The sequence below is a fragment of the Loxodonta africana genome, chromosome 3, assembly GCF_030014295.1.
Source record: "Loxodonta africana isolate mLoxAfr1 chromosome 3, mLoxAfr1.hap2, whole genome shotgun sequence".
NCBI lineage: Eukaryota > Metazoa > Chordata > Mammalia > Proboscidea > Elephantidae > Loxodonta > Loxodonta africana.
The window spans coordinates 878,865-894,822 of NC_087344.1; positions in this window are offsets into that span (position 1 = coordinate 878,865).

Below are 15,958 nucleotides of genomic sequence, written 5' to 3' on the forward strand. Positions count from 1 at the left end.
TGGCCCCTGGCGACCCCATGTACGCAGAGTACAGCCGCTCCGTAGGGCTTTCGACGCTGTGGTCTTCCAGAAACAGTCCTCTGAGGTGCCTCTGGGTGGGTTCGAACCACCAGCCTTTCCGCTAGCAATCGAGCGCTTAACTCCTCAGTAAAGTTAAAATATGTTTGTGTTGTTTAACCCTCACCGTTCCCGAATTTTTCAGTCCCCTCTAACAGAAGCTCAGAGGCCTGTAAGCGATGAGGCGTTCTCTCTCCTCCCGCCTGCCCCAGGAACCAAAAATAAACTTTTCCGTCTGTACATTTGGGAACACAAGTGGTGTAGTGGTTAAGAGCTCAGCTGCTAACCAAAACACAGGGGCTCAAATCCACCAGGCGCTCCTTGAAAACCCTATGGAGCTCCACTCCATCCTATGGGGTTGCTGAGTTGGAATCCACTTGACGGCAATGGGTTTGGTTTTTGTGGTTTTTCTGTACGTTTGCCTATTCTAGATATTTCATATAAAACCATAAAAACCAAACTTGTTGCCCTTGAGTTGATTCCGACTCATAGTGACCCTTTAGGACAGAGTAGGGCTTCCAAGGAGCAGCTGGTGGATTCAAAGTGCCGACCTTTTGGTTAGCAGCCAAGCTTTTTCCTCACTGCTGGGATCCAAGTTTTTGCTGTGGGAAATTTCGAACAGGCATAAAAGTTGAGAGAAAAGTCTAAGAACTGTTCCTCTGCTCGCAGCCCGGCTGGTTTCTTGTCTCCCACCCAGGCCTCATCTCCCGGAGTCAGTAAGCCTTCCAGGAGGCGCCTCCCAGGCAGCCAGCCACCAGGTCCTCAGTTTCAGGAGCGCTCAGGACTCTAAGCTCATTTAATAATTAAAAAACTGTTTGGTTTTTTTTTTTTTTTTTTTAACTGTGTTAAATATATATGCAACAAAATATTTGGCATTTCAACAATCTTCACACGTACACTTGAGTGACGTGAATTCACCCCAGTTGGTTAATTGTTCGACCGTCGCCTGCATTTCCATCACCCTTGACAAAAGGAGCAGTAATCTCTTGATATGACGTCAACTAGCCAGTCAGGGCTCACTTTTTTTTTTTTTTTAATGGCTTTTTTGGACGATGGATCCCAGTAAAGTCCACGCACTACAACTAAGTGATGCGTCTCCTCAAGTCTCTTTTAACCTGGGTGTTCACCATTCCTGTCATTCTCTGCCTCTGATTTGTTTTTTTCTTCATCTTTCTTTGGTATGAAACCAGGTTGTTTTCCTGTAAAGTGTCCCACTGTCTAAAGTTCGCTGATTTGTTTCTCTGAGATAATTTCAGCTTTAAATGCGGAATGCGTCTCCTTGTTTTGAAACTCAACAGTCAAAAGGGTTAAAATCTCCCTCCCACAAGCGCTTACAGCCTCCCAGTCCTGCCCCTCGAAGCAGCCACACTGACCACTTTCTTGAGCGCCCTTCCAGAGAACTCTCTATATAAACTCTTTTAGTATTTTTTTAATGTGGTAAAATATGCCTAGCGTAAAGTTCACCATGTTAATCATTTTAACGTGTATAATTTTTGAAGAATAGGAATTCCAGAATGCTGAATTGTGCTGTGAGTAAACTGTACATAGACCAAGAAGTAGTCATTTGAACAGAATAAGAGGATACTGCACAGTTTAAAGTCAGGAAAGGTGTGCGTCAGGGTTGTATCCTTTCACCATACCTATTCAATCCGTATGCTGAGCAACTAATCCGAGAAGCTGGACTATACGAAGAAGAAAGAGGCATCAGGATTGGAGGAAAACTCATTAACAACCTGCGTTATGCAGATGACACAACCTTGCTTGCTGAAAGTGAAGAAGACTTGAAGCACTTACTAATGAAGATCAAAGACCACAGCCTTCAGTATGGATTACACCTCAACATAAAGAAAACAAAAATCCTCACGACTGGACCAATGACCAACATCATGATAAACGGAGAAAAGATTGAAGTTGTCAAGGATGTCATTTTACTTGGATCCACAATCAACAGCCGTGGAAGCAGCAGTCATGAAATCAAAAGATGCATTGCACTGGGCAAATCTGCTGCAAAGGACCTCTTTAAAGTGTTCAAGAGCAACGATGTCAACTTGAAGACTAAGGAGTGCCTGACCCAAGCCATGGTGTTTTCAATCGCATCATATGCATGTGAAAGCAGGACAATGAATAAGGAAGACCACAGAACTGACAACTTTGAATTGTGGTGTTGGTGAAGAATATTGACTATACCATGGACTGCCAAAAGAATGAACAAATCTGTCTTAGAAGAAGTACAACCAGAATGTTCCTTAGTAGCAAGGATGCATCTTACACACTTTGGACATGTTGTCAGGAGGGATCGGTCTCTGGAGAAGGACATCATGTTTGGCAGAGTACAGGGTCAGCGGAAGAGAGGAAGACTCTCAACGAGGTGGGTTGACACAGTGGCTGCAACAATGGGCTCAAGCATAACAACGATTGTGAGGATGGCACAGAACCGGGCAGGGTTTCTTTCTGTTGTACATAGGGTCACAATGAGTCAGAGCTGACTCAATGGCACCTAACAAATTAACAGTGTGTGTAATTCAGTGGCGTTAAGTAATTCGATTCACAGTGTGGTGCAACCATCACTTCTATTTAGTTCCAGAACATTCCATCACCCCAAATGGAAATCCCATTCTCGTTAGCACTCACTCCCCCCTTTTCCCCAAGCTCTAGGCAACCACTAATCTACTTCCTGTCTCTATGGATTCATTATTCTGGACATTTCATATGAAAGGAATCATGCAATACGTGGCCGTTGGTGTCTGGCCTCTCTCACTCATACGTTTTCACGGTTCGTCGGTTGTAGCGTGTGTAGATGCTTCATTCCTTTTGGGGGCTGCTTTCCCTGTCTTTCACACAATCTGTGGTATGCCCTTTATTCTGCTCTTCACCCTCCTGTGTTTACCTGACTCAGGGTGGACTTCCTCACACATAAAGAGTGCCCAGTTCTTTTTTGGGGGGGCTATGTAGTTTTTTTTTTTTTTTATGTAGTATTCCACAGTCAGGATCAATGTACTCCATTCCTTGGGGGGACGTCCAAGCTGCCACCATTGCCAGAGGCAGCCTGGCATGACTATCGTGTCACACATGGACAAGCGGGTTGTGGGGTGGGATTCCAGGCAGTGGAAATTTCTGTGCCTCGGGCATTTCCGATGCCGTCACCGATTGCCCTCAGGAGACTGACTACTTACACTCTCACCAGCGGTGAGCCAGTGCCATTTCCTAGACCTCCCCAACTTTTTTTTTTAATTGTCATGAAAATATACACACCAAAACATTCGCCAATACAGCAATTTCTACATTTGTGGTTCAGGGACACCAATTATATAAACAGCCCTGATGGTGAGGTGGGTAAGTGCTCGGCTGCCAACCAAAAGGTCAGCGGTTTGAACCCACCAGCAGCTCCGTGGGAGGAAGATATGGCAGTCTGCTTCTGTAAAGATTTCAGCCTTGGGAACCCTGTGCAGCAGTTCTGCTCTGCCCTATAGGGTCGCTGTGAGTTAGAATCGACTTGATGTCACCTAGCAACAAGAGCCACCATCACTGCTATCCTTTTCCAAAGTATTCCATCACCATAATCCACCAGCTTTTTATCGTGGAATATTTCAAACCTGTTTAAAAGTAGAACATAGATGGAACGGGTAAACCCAATGTGGTCCATCCACGCAATGCAATATCACTCAGCCACAAAGACAAATGGAGCCTGATACATGTTATGACACGGATGAACGTTGAAAACGTGATGCTCCGTGACAGAATCCAGACAGAAAAGGACAATTCGTGTGTGATTCTGCTTTTAGGAAATATCTAGAATAGGCAAAATGCATTGAGTCAAAAGTAGGTTAGGGTTACCAGGGGCTGGGAGGAAGGAGGAAGGAGAAGCTGTTGCTTACGGGGCACTGAGCTTCTGTTAATCAAGGTGGAATAATTTGGAAACAGGATGGATTGACGAGTGGACTCAGCAATGGTTTCAAACATGGCAGCGGTTGTAAGGACGACACAGGATCGGGGAGCGTTTCATCCTGTTCCACACGAGGTCGCTATGAGTCGGAGCTGACTCAACGGGACCTAAAAACATCGTCGTACGACATGGAGAATGTAATTAACGTCACTAAACCTTGCATGTAAGAATGGTTGAAAGGGCAAATGTTTTGTTATATATATTTTATGACAATTAAAAACAATGTGGAGTGCAAAATGTATGCTCTATCTCTGGGACTCCCACTCAGCTTCAATGCTTAGCAGCTTCTGGCCAATCTTGTTTCATCACTACCTAACCTACAATTATTTTTTTCCAACATTTTATTATGAACATTTTCAAACATGCAGAAAAGTTGGAAGGATTTTATGGCAAAAACCCAACACCCAGTTCCTATGACTAACGTTGTACTGTATTTGTTTATCACATGTAGAACTTTCCATTCTTTCCTCCACTCATCCATTAATCCATCTTAGTGTGCGTGCATGCACGTGCTTAGACATAAGGTGCCACCTATTCGAGTGGTAAAAACAACAAACCACAAAACTGACGGTTGGTGAGCATAGGGAGCAACTGGAACTCTTGTCTGTTGCTGCTGGGAACGCAAAACGGCGCAGCCACTTTGGAAAACAGGTCGGTAGTTTGTTGAAATGTTAAATGCACAAGTACACAGTCCAGTCATCTCCCTCCTAAGTGTCTACCCAAGAGAAATGAGAACATACATCCCCACAAACATCTGCACATAGATGTCCTTAACAGCTCTGTTCATAATGGCCCAAAGTGGAAACAACCCAAACATTCCTCAGCTGGTGGATGGATAAACAAGTCATGGCTATCCGTACAAAGGAATACGACTTGATGATAAAAAAGGAACAAACCTTGGATACTCCCAACAACAGTGTATAAATCTCAAATGTGTGTCGTGGGGTGAAAGAAGCCGGGCTCGTTTTGTGTAACTCCATTTATGTGATGTTCTGGGAAAGACCAAACTCCAGGGACAAACACTAGGTCCATTGCCAGGAAGGGCTGGGAGGTCGGAGGGAAGGGGCTGGCCACAAGGGGCCGTGAGGAAGCTTGTTGAGGTGACAGAAATACTTTATATCTTGATTGTGATGGTGCTTACAGACTGTATTTGTAACTTTTTCTGTAATAAATACTTCTCGATAACCTCACTTAAGATAACAGTTTAAGCAGTGGCACACAAGACACCATCTCCCCAATACTTCAGCTTGAGCATCACCCCTGGATTATTTTCAGGCAAAATCCTAGATATCATATCCTTTCAGCCACTAAGACTTCAGTGTGTTTCTCTAAAACAGAGGTTCTCCAAGGGGGATGATGCTGCCCCGCAAGGGACACTGGGTGATGTCCGGGACATTTGCGGTTGCCATGACTCAGGGGGGTGCTACTGGCACAAGTGGGTGGAGGCCAGGAATGCTGCTCGGCACCTTACAGTGCACAGGACACCCCACCCAAAGAAGGATCCAGACTACAGTGCCAGCGGGGCCAAGGGCGAGAGGCCCTGGTGTCGAGTGAAGGTTGGGTGATCTCAGATGTGTGAGGCTGGGGACCCCTGTGCTGTGATGATGTAGGTGTGATGAGACCTGATGGGGTGACAGTGGGTGACGACCTGGGATTGTTGCCACTGCATAGGACTGTGCGTGGGCCTGAAAGTCTAGTCCCCAAGTGTTCTGCCCTCTCACTCTTACACACACTTTTTTATTTCTCACACTCATACACGCACACACTCATATTAAACACTCTGTCATAACACTCTCACACACTTTCTATCTCTCACTCATACCCCCCCATGTGTCTGTCAGATTGTCGTACTGTGGGGGCTTGCGTGTTGCTGTGATGCTGGAAGCCATGCCACCGGTATTCAGATACCAGCTGGGTCACCCATGGAGGACAGGTTTCAGCTGAGCTTCCAGACTAAGACAGACTAGGAAGAAGGACCCAGAAGTCTTCTTCTGTAAAGCATTAGCCAGTGAAAACCTTATGAACAGCAGCGGAACATTGTCTCATATAGTGCTGGAAGATGAGCCCCCCCAGGTTGGAAGGCACTCAAAAGACGACTAGGGAAGAACTGCCTCCTCAAAGTAGAGTCGACCTTAATGACGTGGATGGAGTCAAGCCTTTGGGACCTTCATTTGCTAAGGCAACATGACTCAAAATGAGAAGAAACAGCTGCAAACATCCATTAATAATCAGAACATGGAATGCACGAAGTGTGAATCTAGGAAAACTGGAAATCATCAAAAATGAAATGGAACGCATAAACATCAATATCCTAGGCATTAGTGATCTGAAATGGACTGGTTTTGGCCATTTTGAATCAGACGATCATATAGTCTACTATGCTGGGAATGACAACTCAGAGAGGGATGGTGTTGCATTCATCGTGAAAAAGAACGTTTCAAGATCTATCCTGAACTACAACGCTGTCAGTGATAGGATAACATCCATACACCTACAAGGAAGACCAGTTAGTACAACTATTACTCAAAATTTACATACCAACTACTAAGGCCAAAGATGAAGAAATTAAAGATTTTTATCAGCTGCTGCAGTCTGAAATTGATGAAACATGCAATCGGGATGTGTTGTTAATTACTGGTGATTGGAATGTGAAAGATGGAAACAAAGAAGGATCCGTAGTTGGAAAATATGCCCTTGGTGATAGAAACAATGCTGGAGATGGAATGATAGAATTTTTCGAGACCAATGACTTCTTCACTGCAAATACCTTTTTTTACCAACGTAAATGGCGACTATATACAGGAATCAAATCTACTACATCCGTGAAAAGAGACAATGGAAAAGCTCAGCATCATCAGTCAGAACAAGGCCAGGGGCCGACTGTGGAACGGACCATCAATTGCTCATATGCAAGTTCAAGTTGAAACTGAAGAAAATCAGAGCAAGTCCACGAGCGCCAAAATATGACCTTGAATATATCCTTGAATTTAGACACCATCTCAAGGATAGATTTGATGCGTCGAACACTGATGACTGAAGACCAGACGAGTTGTGGGATGACATTAAGGACATCATCCATGAAGAAAGCAAGAGGTCATTGAAAAGACAGGAAAGAAAGAAAAGACCAAGATGGATGTCAGAGGAGACTCTGAAACCTGCTCTTGAACGTCGAGCAGCTAAAGCAAAAGGAAGAATTGATGAAGTAAAAGAACTGAACAGAAGATTTCAAAGGGCGGCTCAAGAAGACAAAGTATTATAATGACATGTGCAAAAAAGCTGGAGATAGAAAAACAAAAGGGAAGAACACCCTTGGCGTTTCTTAAGCTGAAAGAACTGAAGAAAAAATTCAAGCCTCGAGTGGCAATAGTGAAGGATTCCATGGGGAAAATATTAAACAATGCAGGAAGCAGCAAAAGAAAATGGAAGGAATACACAGAGTCATTATACCAAAAAGAATTGGTCAACTTCAACCATTTCAAGAGGTGGCATATGATCAGGAGCCAATGATAATGAAGGAAGAAGTCCAAGCTGCTCTGAAGGCATTGGCGAAAAACAGGGCTCCAGGAATTGACGGAATATCAATTGAGATGTTTCAACAAACAGATGCAGCGCTGGAGGTGTTTACTCGTCTATGCCAAGAAATATGGAAGACAGCTACCTGGCCAACTGACCAGAAGAGATCCATATTTATGCCTATTCCCAAGAAAGGTGATCCAACCGAATGTGGAGATTATCGAACAACATCATTAATAGCACAAGCAAGCAAAATTTTGCTGAAGATCACTCAAAAGCGGCTGTAGCAGTATATCGATGTCAGATGGATCCTGGCTGAAAGCAGAGAATACCAGAAGGATGTTTACCTGTGTTTTATTGACTATGCAAAGGCATTCGACTGTGTGGATCACAACAAACTATGGATAACATTGTGCAGAACGGGAATTCCCGAACACTTAATTGTGCTCATGAAAAGCCTGTACATAGACTAAGAGGTAGTTGTTCGGACAGAACAAGGGGATATTGATTGGTTTAAAGTCAGGAAATGTATGCTTCTGGGTTTTATCATTTCACCATACCTATTCAATCTGTATGCTGGGCAAATAATCTGAGAAACTGGACTATATGAAGAAGAATGGGGCATCAGGATTGGTGGAAGACTCATTAACAACCTGTGTTATGGAGATGGCACAACCTTGCTGAAAGCGAAGAAGACTTGAAGCACTTACTATTGAAGATCAAAGACCACAGCCTTCAGTATGGATTACACCTCAACATAAAGAAAACAAAAATCCTCACAACTGGACCAACAAACAACACCATGATAAAAGGAGAAAATATTGAAGCTGTCAAGGATTTCGTTTTACTTGGATCCACAATCAGCAGGCATGGAGGCAGCAGTCAAGAAATCAAAAGACGTTTTGCATTGGGCAAACCTGCTGCAAAGGACCTCTTTATAGTGCTGAAAAGCTAAGATGTCACCTTGAAGACTGAGGTGCCCCTGACCCAAGCCATGGTGTTTTCAATCGCCTCATATGCATGTTAAAGCTGGACAATGAATAAGGAAGACCAAAGGAGAACTGATGACTTTTAACTGTGGTGTTGGCGAAGAATATTGAATATACCATGGACTGCCAAAAGAATGAACAAATCTGTCTTAGAAGAAGTACAACCAGAATGGTCCTTAGAAGCAAGGATGGTGAGACTGCATCTTACACACTTTGGACACGTTGTCAGGAGGGATCAGTCCCTGGAGAAGGACATCATGCTTGGCAGAGTACAGGGTCAGTGAAAAAGAGGAAGACCCTCAACGAGGTGGGTTGACACAGTGGCTGCAACAATGAGCTCAAACATAACAATGACTGTGAGGACGGCGCAGGACCGGGCAGGGTTTTGTTCTGTGGTGCACAGGGTCGCTATGAGCTGGAGCCAACTCCAGGGCATCTAACAGCAACTCACACACACTTTCTCTCCCATGCACACATACACACACACATTCTCACACACTTTTAGTTCACACTCACTCCCACACACGCAAACACACATTCTCTCAACATACTTTTTCTCACACACACACACTCTCAACATTTTCTCACATCATACACAGGTACTCACACACACACACACACACACACACACTCACACGCAGAGTCTGGCGCTTCCACTGTGATCCACGCTCGCCCCCTCGTGGCTTCAGGGGCGCACAGCGGCCGGTCCCTTCCCTCGCCCGCTGTAACCAAAGCGACGTCTGGGGCTCCTGGGGCCACCGGGCTGGGCACTCAGGGTTGAGTCCTAGCGTCACCAGGGACATGGAAGGTGGGCCTGTGTAGGTGGCATTCGCCTGCGAGCTTCAGTTTTCCCACTTGTAAAAGGGAGGGAGGATTTTACGACACTTTTAATATCCCTAAAAAAAACTCTGTATCCCTCAACAGTCACTCCCCATTAGTCTCTTCCCCAACCCTGAAACCAACCCTTTGCCATCAAGTTAGTTCCAATTCGAGGCGACCCCATGCGTGTCAGAGTAGACCTGCGCTCCGCACGGTTTCAACGGCTAACTTTTTTGAAGCGGGTCACCCAGCCTTTCTTCTGAGGTGACGCAAGCCTCCAACTTTTAGTTAGTAGCTGAGCACTTAACCGTTTGCAGCAGCCCCTTAACCCCAGAAACTAAACCTATTGCTGTCGGTTTGATTCTGACTCATAGCGACCCCGTGGGGTTTGCAAGGCTGTCAGTCCGTATGGAAGCAGACTGCAACACCTTTCAAACATCAGCCTCTCGTAGCCATTTATCTTTCTGTCTCTGGGGGTTTGCCTGTTCTGGACATTTCACGTCAACAGAGTCATACACCATGTGATCTTTTGTGAGTGGCTCCTCTCCCTCAGCGTAATTTTCAAGGCTCATCCATGCTGTAGCATGTCATCCATGTTGTAGCATGTCATTCGTTCTTATGACAGAATAATATTCCATTGTGTGCCTGGCCCATATTTTGTTTATCCATCCATCTGTTGATGGGCATTTGAGTTGTTTCCACATTTTGGCTATCGTGAATAGTACTGCTGTGAACATGCATGTGTAGGTTTTTGTGTGAACGTATGTTTTCATTTCTTTTGGGCGTATACCTAGGAGTGGAATTGCGGCGTCATGTGGTAACTCTGTTTAACGCTTTGAGGTCCACGGTCGCTGCACCGCTTAAATCCCCAACAGCAGTATATACGGGTCCAGTTCCCCTACATCCTCACCAACACTCGTCATTATTTGTGATTTTTATTACAGTCATGGCGGTGGGCACAAAGTGGTTAAATTTAATGATATATTTATTTTGACCTATGTCTTAGCTATCTAGTGCTGCTATAACAGAAATACCACAACTAGTTGGCTCTAACAAACAGAAATTTATTTCCTCACAGTTTAGGAGGCTAGAAGTCAGAATTTCAGAGCGCCAGCCCTAGAGGGAGGCTCTCTCTGGGGGCTCTGGAGGAAGGTCCTTGTCTCTTTGAGCTTCTGCTCCTGGACAGTCTTCACGTGGCTTGGCATCTCTCTTCCTGGTCTCTGCTTCCTTGGTCCCCTCAGTCAGTATTTCCTAAGAGATTGACTCAAGACACACCCTACACTAATCCTGTCTCATTAACATAACAAACGGGATTATAACAACAGGCAGAGAGGTTAGGATTTACCATGTTGTTTTTCTTTTTCTGAATTGCGCTTTAGATGAATATTTACAAGGAGATTAGTTTCTAATTAAATAATACACATATTGTTTTGTGATGTTGGTTGCCAACCCCGAGACATATCAACATTCTCCCTTTCTTGACTTTGGGTTCCCCATTTCCATTTGGCCAGCTTTCCTGTCCCATCCTGCCTTCTTGTCCTTGCCCCTGGGCTGGTGTGCACGTTTACTCTCATATAGAAGACTGAGCTATTATTGTTTGTTTTACGGGCCTGTTTCATCTTTGGCTGAAGGGTGAACCTGAGGAGCGACTTCAGCGCTGAGTTAAAAGGGTGTCTGGGGGCCACAGTCTCGGGGTTTCTCCAGTCCCTGTCAGACCAGTAAATCTGGTCTTTTTTGTGAGTTAGAATTTTGGTCTACATTTTTCTCCAGCTCTGTCCGGGACCCTCTATTGTGACCCCTGTCAGAGCAGTCAGTGGTGGTAGCTGGGCACCATCTAGGTGTTCTGGACTCAGTCTGGTGGAGGCTGTGGTAGATGTGGCCCATGAGTCTCACAACGCATATTTTCGAGGGATGAAATTCAATCCGTAACAATGTAAGATATCCCAAACTATAACATTTCAACATGCAATCAATATGTTGTTGTTGTTAGGTGTCATGGAGTCAATTCTGACTTACAGGAAATGTGGTGGTTGTTAGCTGCCGTCAGGTCGGCCCCCAACTTGTGGGGACCCCATGCACAACCCAACTGTGCCATTCCCGTGACTGGTTCCAGATCGGACTGCTATAATACATAGGGTTTTCGTTGGCTGCTTTTTGGAAGTAGGTTGCCAGGCCTTTCTTCCTAGTCTGTCTTAGTCTAGAAGCTCTGCTGAAACCCGTTCAGCATCACAGGAACATGAAAGCCCCCTGACAGACGGGTGGAGGCTCTGCATGAGGTGTGTCGGCCGGGAATTGAACCCAGGTCTCCTGCATGCAAGGCAAGGGTTCTACCACTGAACGTCCTCCGCCCCCGCTGCCCCCGGGAAGGTTAGTTATTATGGACAAACCTGTATCAGTTTGGAGCCCTGGTGGCATAGAAGTTAACAGCTATGGCCATTAACCAAAAGGACAGCAGTTGGAATCCACCAGCCACTCTTGGAAACCCAATGGGGCGGTTCTAGTCTGTCTTAGAGGGTCAGTATGTGTCAGAATTAACTCGACCGCGGTGGGTTTTTAAATTTTTGTATCAGTTTCAGAAGTAAGAGAAAATGAGACACACAAACAAACATAACCCCATCCATGGCTTTCCCACTGCTTCTGGGATCACATCACACTCCGAAGCCTAACCCCCAACTCAGTTAACAACCCTTTCTGCTCCCGTGAGGTCCAAGCCTTTGCTTAATGTAACAGGGAGGACAAGGAGCCCTGGTGGCACAACGGTTAAGCACTCAGCTGGAAACTGAAAGGTTGGTGGTTGGGACCCACCCAGTGGCACTGTGGAAGAAAGGCCTGGTGATTGGGCCCTGTAAAGATGACAGCCTAGAAAACCCTATGGGCAGATCTACTGTGTCTCTTGGGGTTACTATGAGTCAGAACGACTCGGCGGCATCCAACAACACGGGCGGGTGGAACTGTGTTCACCAAAAGATATGCTTGGTCCTAACCCCTGTACCTGTGAGTGTGTTCACAGAAACAGGTTCTTTATTTGAAGATACGACCAGTTCACGAGGTCATACCAGAGTGGGGTGGGTCCTGATGCCTTCCAACTGACCTTTCTTAAAAGGGCAGAACAGGGGTGGTAACAGTCACGCACAGAAGAAGCCCGCCCAGTGTCCCGCTCATGGCCCCCCATGTGATACAGAGTAGAGCTGTGCTCCATAGAGTGTTCTTGGCTGCAATCTTTTATGGAAGCAGATTGCCAGGGCTTTCTTTCACAGCACCACTGGGTAGGTTCCAACCACCACCCTTTAAGTTAGGTGTCATTGTTGTTGTTAAGTGTTTTCAAGTCAGTTCCGACTCATAGTGACCCTATAGGGTAGAACTGCCCCATAGGGTTTCCAAGGACCGGCTGGTGGATTTGAACTGCTGACCTTTTGGTTAGCAGCCGAGCTCCTAACCACTGAGCAAGCAGGGCTTTTTCAGGTGAGCAGTCAAGTGCAAATGGTTTTCACCACACTGGGGCCTTGAGAATCAAACAGAATGAGGTAATGGGTGAAGAGGCACCTAAAAGCCAAGGAGTGTCAAGAAATGCTCGGGTTCCAGAAGCTGGAAGAGACTAGGAAGTGTCCCTGCCTAGAGCGCCAGAGGGAGTGTGGCCCTGCCCACCCTTGGTTTCTGATTTCTGGTCTCCCAGCTGTGAGAGAATACGTTTCTGGGCTTATAAGCCACCCAATTTGTGGTACTCTGGTATGGCAGCCCCGGGGGACTAAGATGGGGAGGCTGAGCCCTTCTCCTGGCATGTCACCCTCTTCGATCTGACCTGTCAAAGCCCTCATTCCAACCAAAAATAACCAAAACCGTTGCTGCCGAGTGGGTCCGGACTCATAGTGACCCTGTGTACAACAGAACAAAACACTGCGCTGTCCTGCACCATCCTCACAATCTTTACATTTGAGCCCATTCTTGCAGCCACTGTGTCAGTCCATCTCACTGAGGATCTTCCTCTTTTTCGCTGACCCTGTAATTTACCAACCGTGATGTCCTTCTCCAGGGACTGGTCCCTCTTGATAACACGTCCAAAGTAAGTGAGACATTATCTCGCCTTCCTTGCTTCTAGGAAGCATTCTGGTTGTGCTTCTTCCAAGACAGATTTGCTCATTCTTTTGGCAGTCCGTGGTATACTCAATATTCTACAACCGCACCACAATTCAAAGCCATCAGTTCTTCCTCTGTCTTCCTTATTCATCATCCAGCTTTCCCATGCATATGAGGCCATCGAAAACGCCATGGCTTGGGTCACATGACAACTTTGCTTTTTAACACCTTAAGGAGGTCTTTTGCAGCAGATCTGGCCAATGCAACACGTCTTTTGATTTCTTGACTGCTGCTTCCATGGCTGTTGATTGTGGATCCAAGTAAAACGAAATCCTTGGCAACTTCAATCTTTTCTCCTTTTATCATGATGTTGGTCATTGGTCCAGTTGTGAGGGTTTTTGTTTTCTTTATGTTGAGGTGTAATCCATACTGAAGGCTGTCGTCTTTGATCTTCCTCAGTAGGTGCTTCAAGTCCTCTTCACTTTCAGCAAGCAAGGCTGTGTCATCCACTTTGTGTTGGACACTTTGAGCTACTTTTTGACCCTGGAAAGCTGGGTTCACCTTGAGCATTGGATAATCTGCCCCTGCCTAGAAATTGCGTAGTTTTGTGCTTCACAGTTTAGCCTGTGATCTATCTGCAGTCACTTTTTGGGCAAGGTGGAAGATCTGTGTCCAGGTTCCATCTCTTGCACGTGGGTGTCCAGTTTCAGCACCACTTATCAAAAGCCTGAGCAAACTAGTATTGATCTCTCACTATTGCACGAGGCGTCCCTGGGTGGTGCAAATGGTTTACACACTCCACTGATAACCAAAAGGTTGGATGTTCAAGTCCACCCAAAGGCACCTCGGAAGAAAGGCCTGGCGACCTACTTCCAAAAAAATCAGCCACAGAAAACCTTCAAAGCACAGTTCTGCTCTATCGCACACACGAGGGGTCACCGTGAGCGGACACCACCGGTCGGAGTCCACTCGACAGTCACAGGTTTGGTTTGATGAGCAGAAAGGTAGAAAATACAGGACTTGGGCAGAAAGAGCTATTTTTAATTTTATCAAGTCATCTTTGGCCAACTTCTCCCGTTTTTCTCCAAAGCACTTTGCTGGGACCATCCCAGTCCTGTTCTGAGTTTTATTCGGCGAGTTGCTTTCGGGCAGAGAGTGCTAAGCTTCTCTCTCCCTGACCGGCCAGGCAGGTGTTTTCATAAAGGACTTTTGCCTCGAACTGGCCATTTGGGCTACTTTTTGACCCTTGACCTCGCCCCAAAGGGGATTTCGGGGGAGGGGCTCTAGAAGGCTCTCCCAAGGCCTCCGAGCAGCCGTCTCAGCCCGCGAGGGCGGGACCCACTTCGCGGCCCGACGAGGAGGCGGTTGGCGCTCGCGTCCCCTGACCCCAACCCCTGAGCCCTCGGAGGTCAAAGCCGCTGCCTCCCCCCGCCCGCGTCCCGCCCCCTCCCGTGACGGGCGTTTCCGCGGGCCAAAGAACAAGACTTATCCACCCACGGGGCGTGGCCAAGCGGGAGCCAATCCCCGCTCGGGCGCCCGCCCGGGTCCAAACGGACCAATGAGCAGTCGCGGTGGGCCCAGCCGCGGGAGGAGGGCCTGCCGCTCCAGCCAGCCGGCACGCACGTCGGCGGCGCGAGGGGGCGTGTCCGCGGCGGGGCGTGCGCGGCGGCGGCGGCCTCGGGGAGGGGGAGGGAGGTAAACAAGATGGCGGCGGCGTGTGGAGCGCGGAAGGGGGAGGCGGCCCGGGGCGCCCGCTAGTGAGGCTCCGCGAGCGGCGGGAGCGGCGGGGCGGCCGCCAACTGCGCGGCGACCTTGCATGGGCTGGGCCCCTCGCCGCCCCGCCTCCTCCACACGCGCGGCGGCCGCGGCGGGGGGACGCGCCGCCCGGGCCCCGGTAGCTCGGGAACCCCCGGCCCGGGGCCTGCGGCCTGCGCCGCCCCGCCGCCTGGAGCCCCGCGGCCGCCCGGCTGCCCCGCGGGCCGCTCGCTGAAGGCGCTCGGGGCGGGAAGCGCGCTCGGCTGCCGTTTGGGGGGAGGGGGCGCCTGCGCGCCCCGGCGTCCACTTCGGGGGTCCCAGCCGGCTTGGGGGACCCCTGGGCGCGCCCCGCTCTCGCCTTGGCCCGGCCCCCTCGAGGGCGCCCCGGGAGCGGCCGGCTCTGAGCCACGTGGTTTCCGCGGCAGGAGGGCGCCCCGGAGCCCCCGGAGCCCGCGTCCGGGCGGCGGGTGCCCCCCGAGAGGGCGGGCTCGGGGTCTGCGGCCGCCAACTTCTGCCTGGACGGAGCCCCGGACGCCGCGAGTCGGCAGAGAAGCTGCCAGGCGCCCCGTCGGCCTCCGGGAAGTTTGTCTTCGAGGAGCCGGGCGCAGGGGTCCCCGGCGGCCGGCATGGGACCTTGGTGATGGGAGGCCCGGAGCAGAGCTCCCCGCGCCGGCGGCGTGTTTGTCCGAGGGTCTGAAGCCCCAGAGGATGACCTAGCACTTCAGACGGCCCAGCCGGCCTCCCAGGGACCCGCGGACGAGTGGCTCGCGGCCGCCAGGCCGGGGCGCACCCCAACCACCCGCCCGGC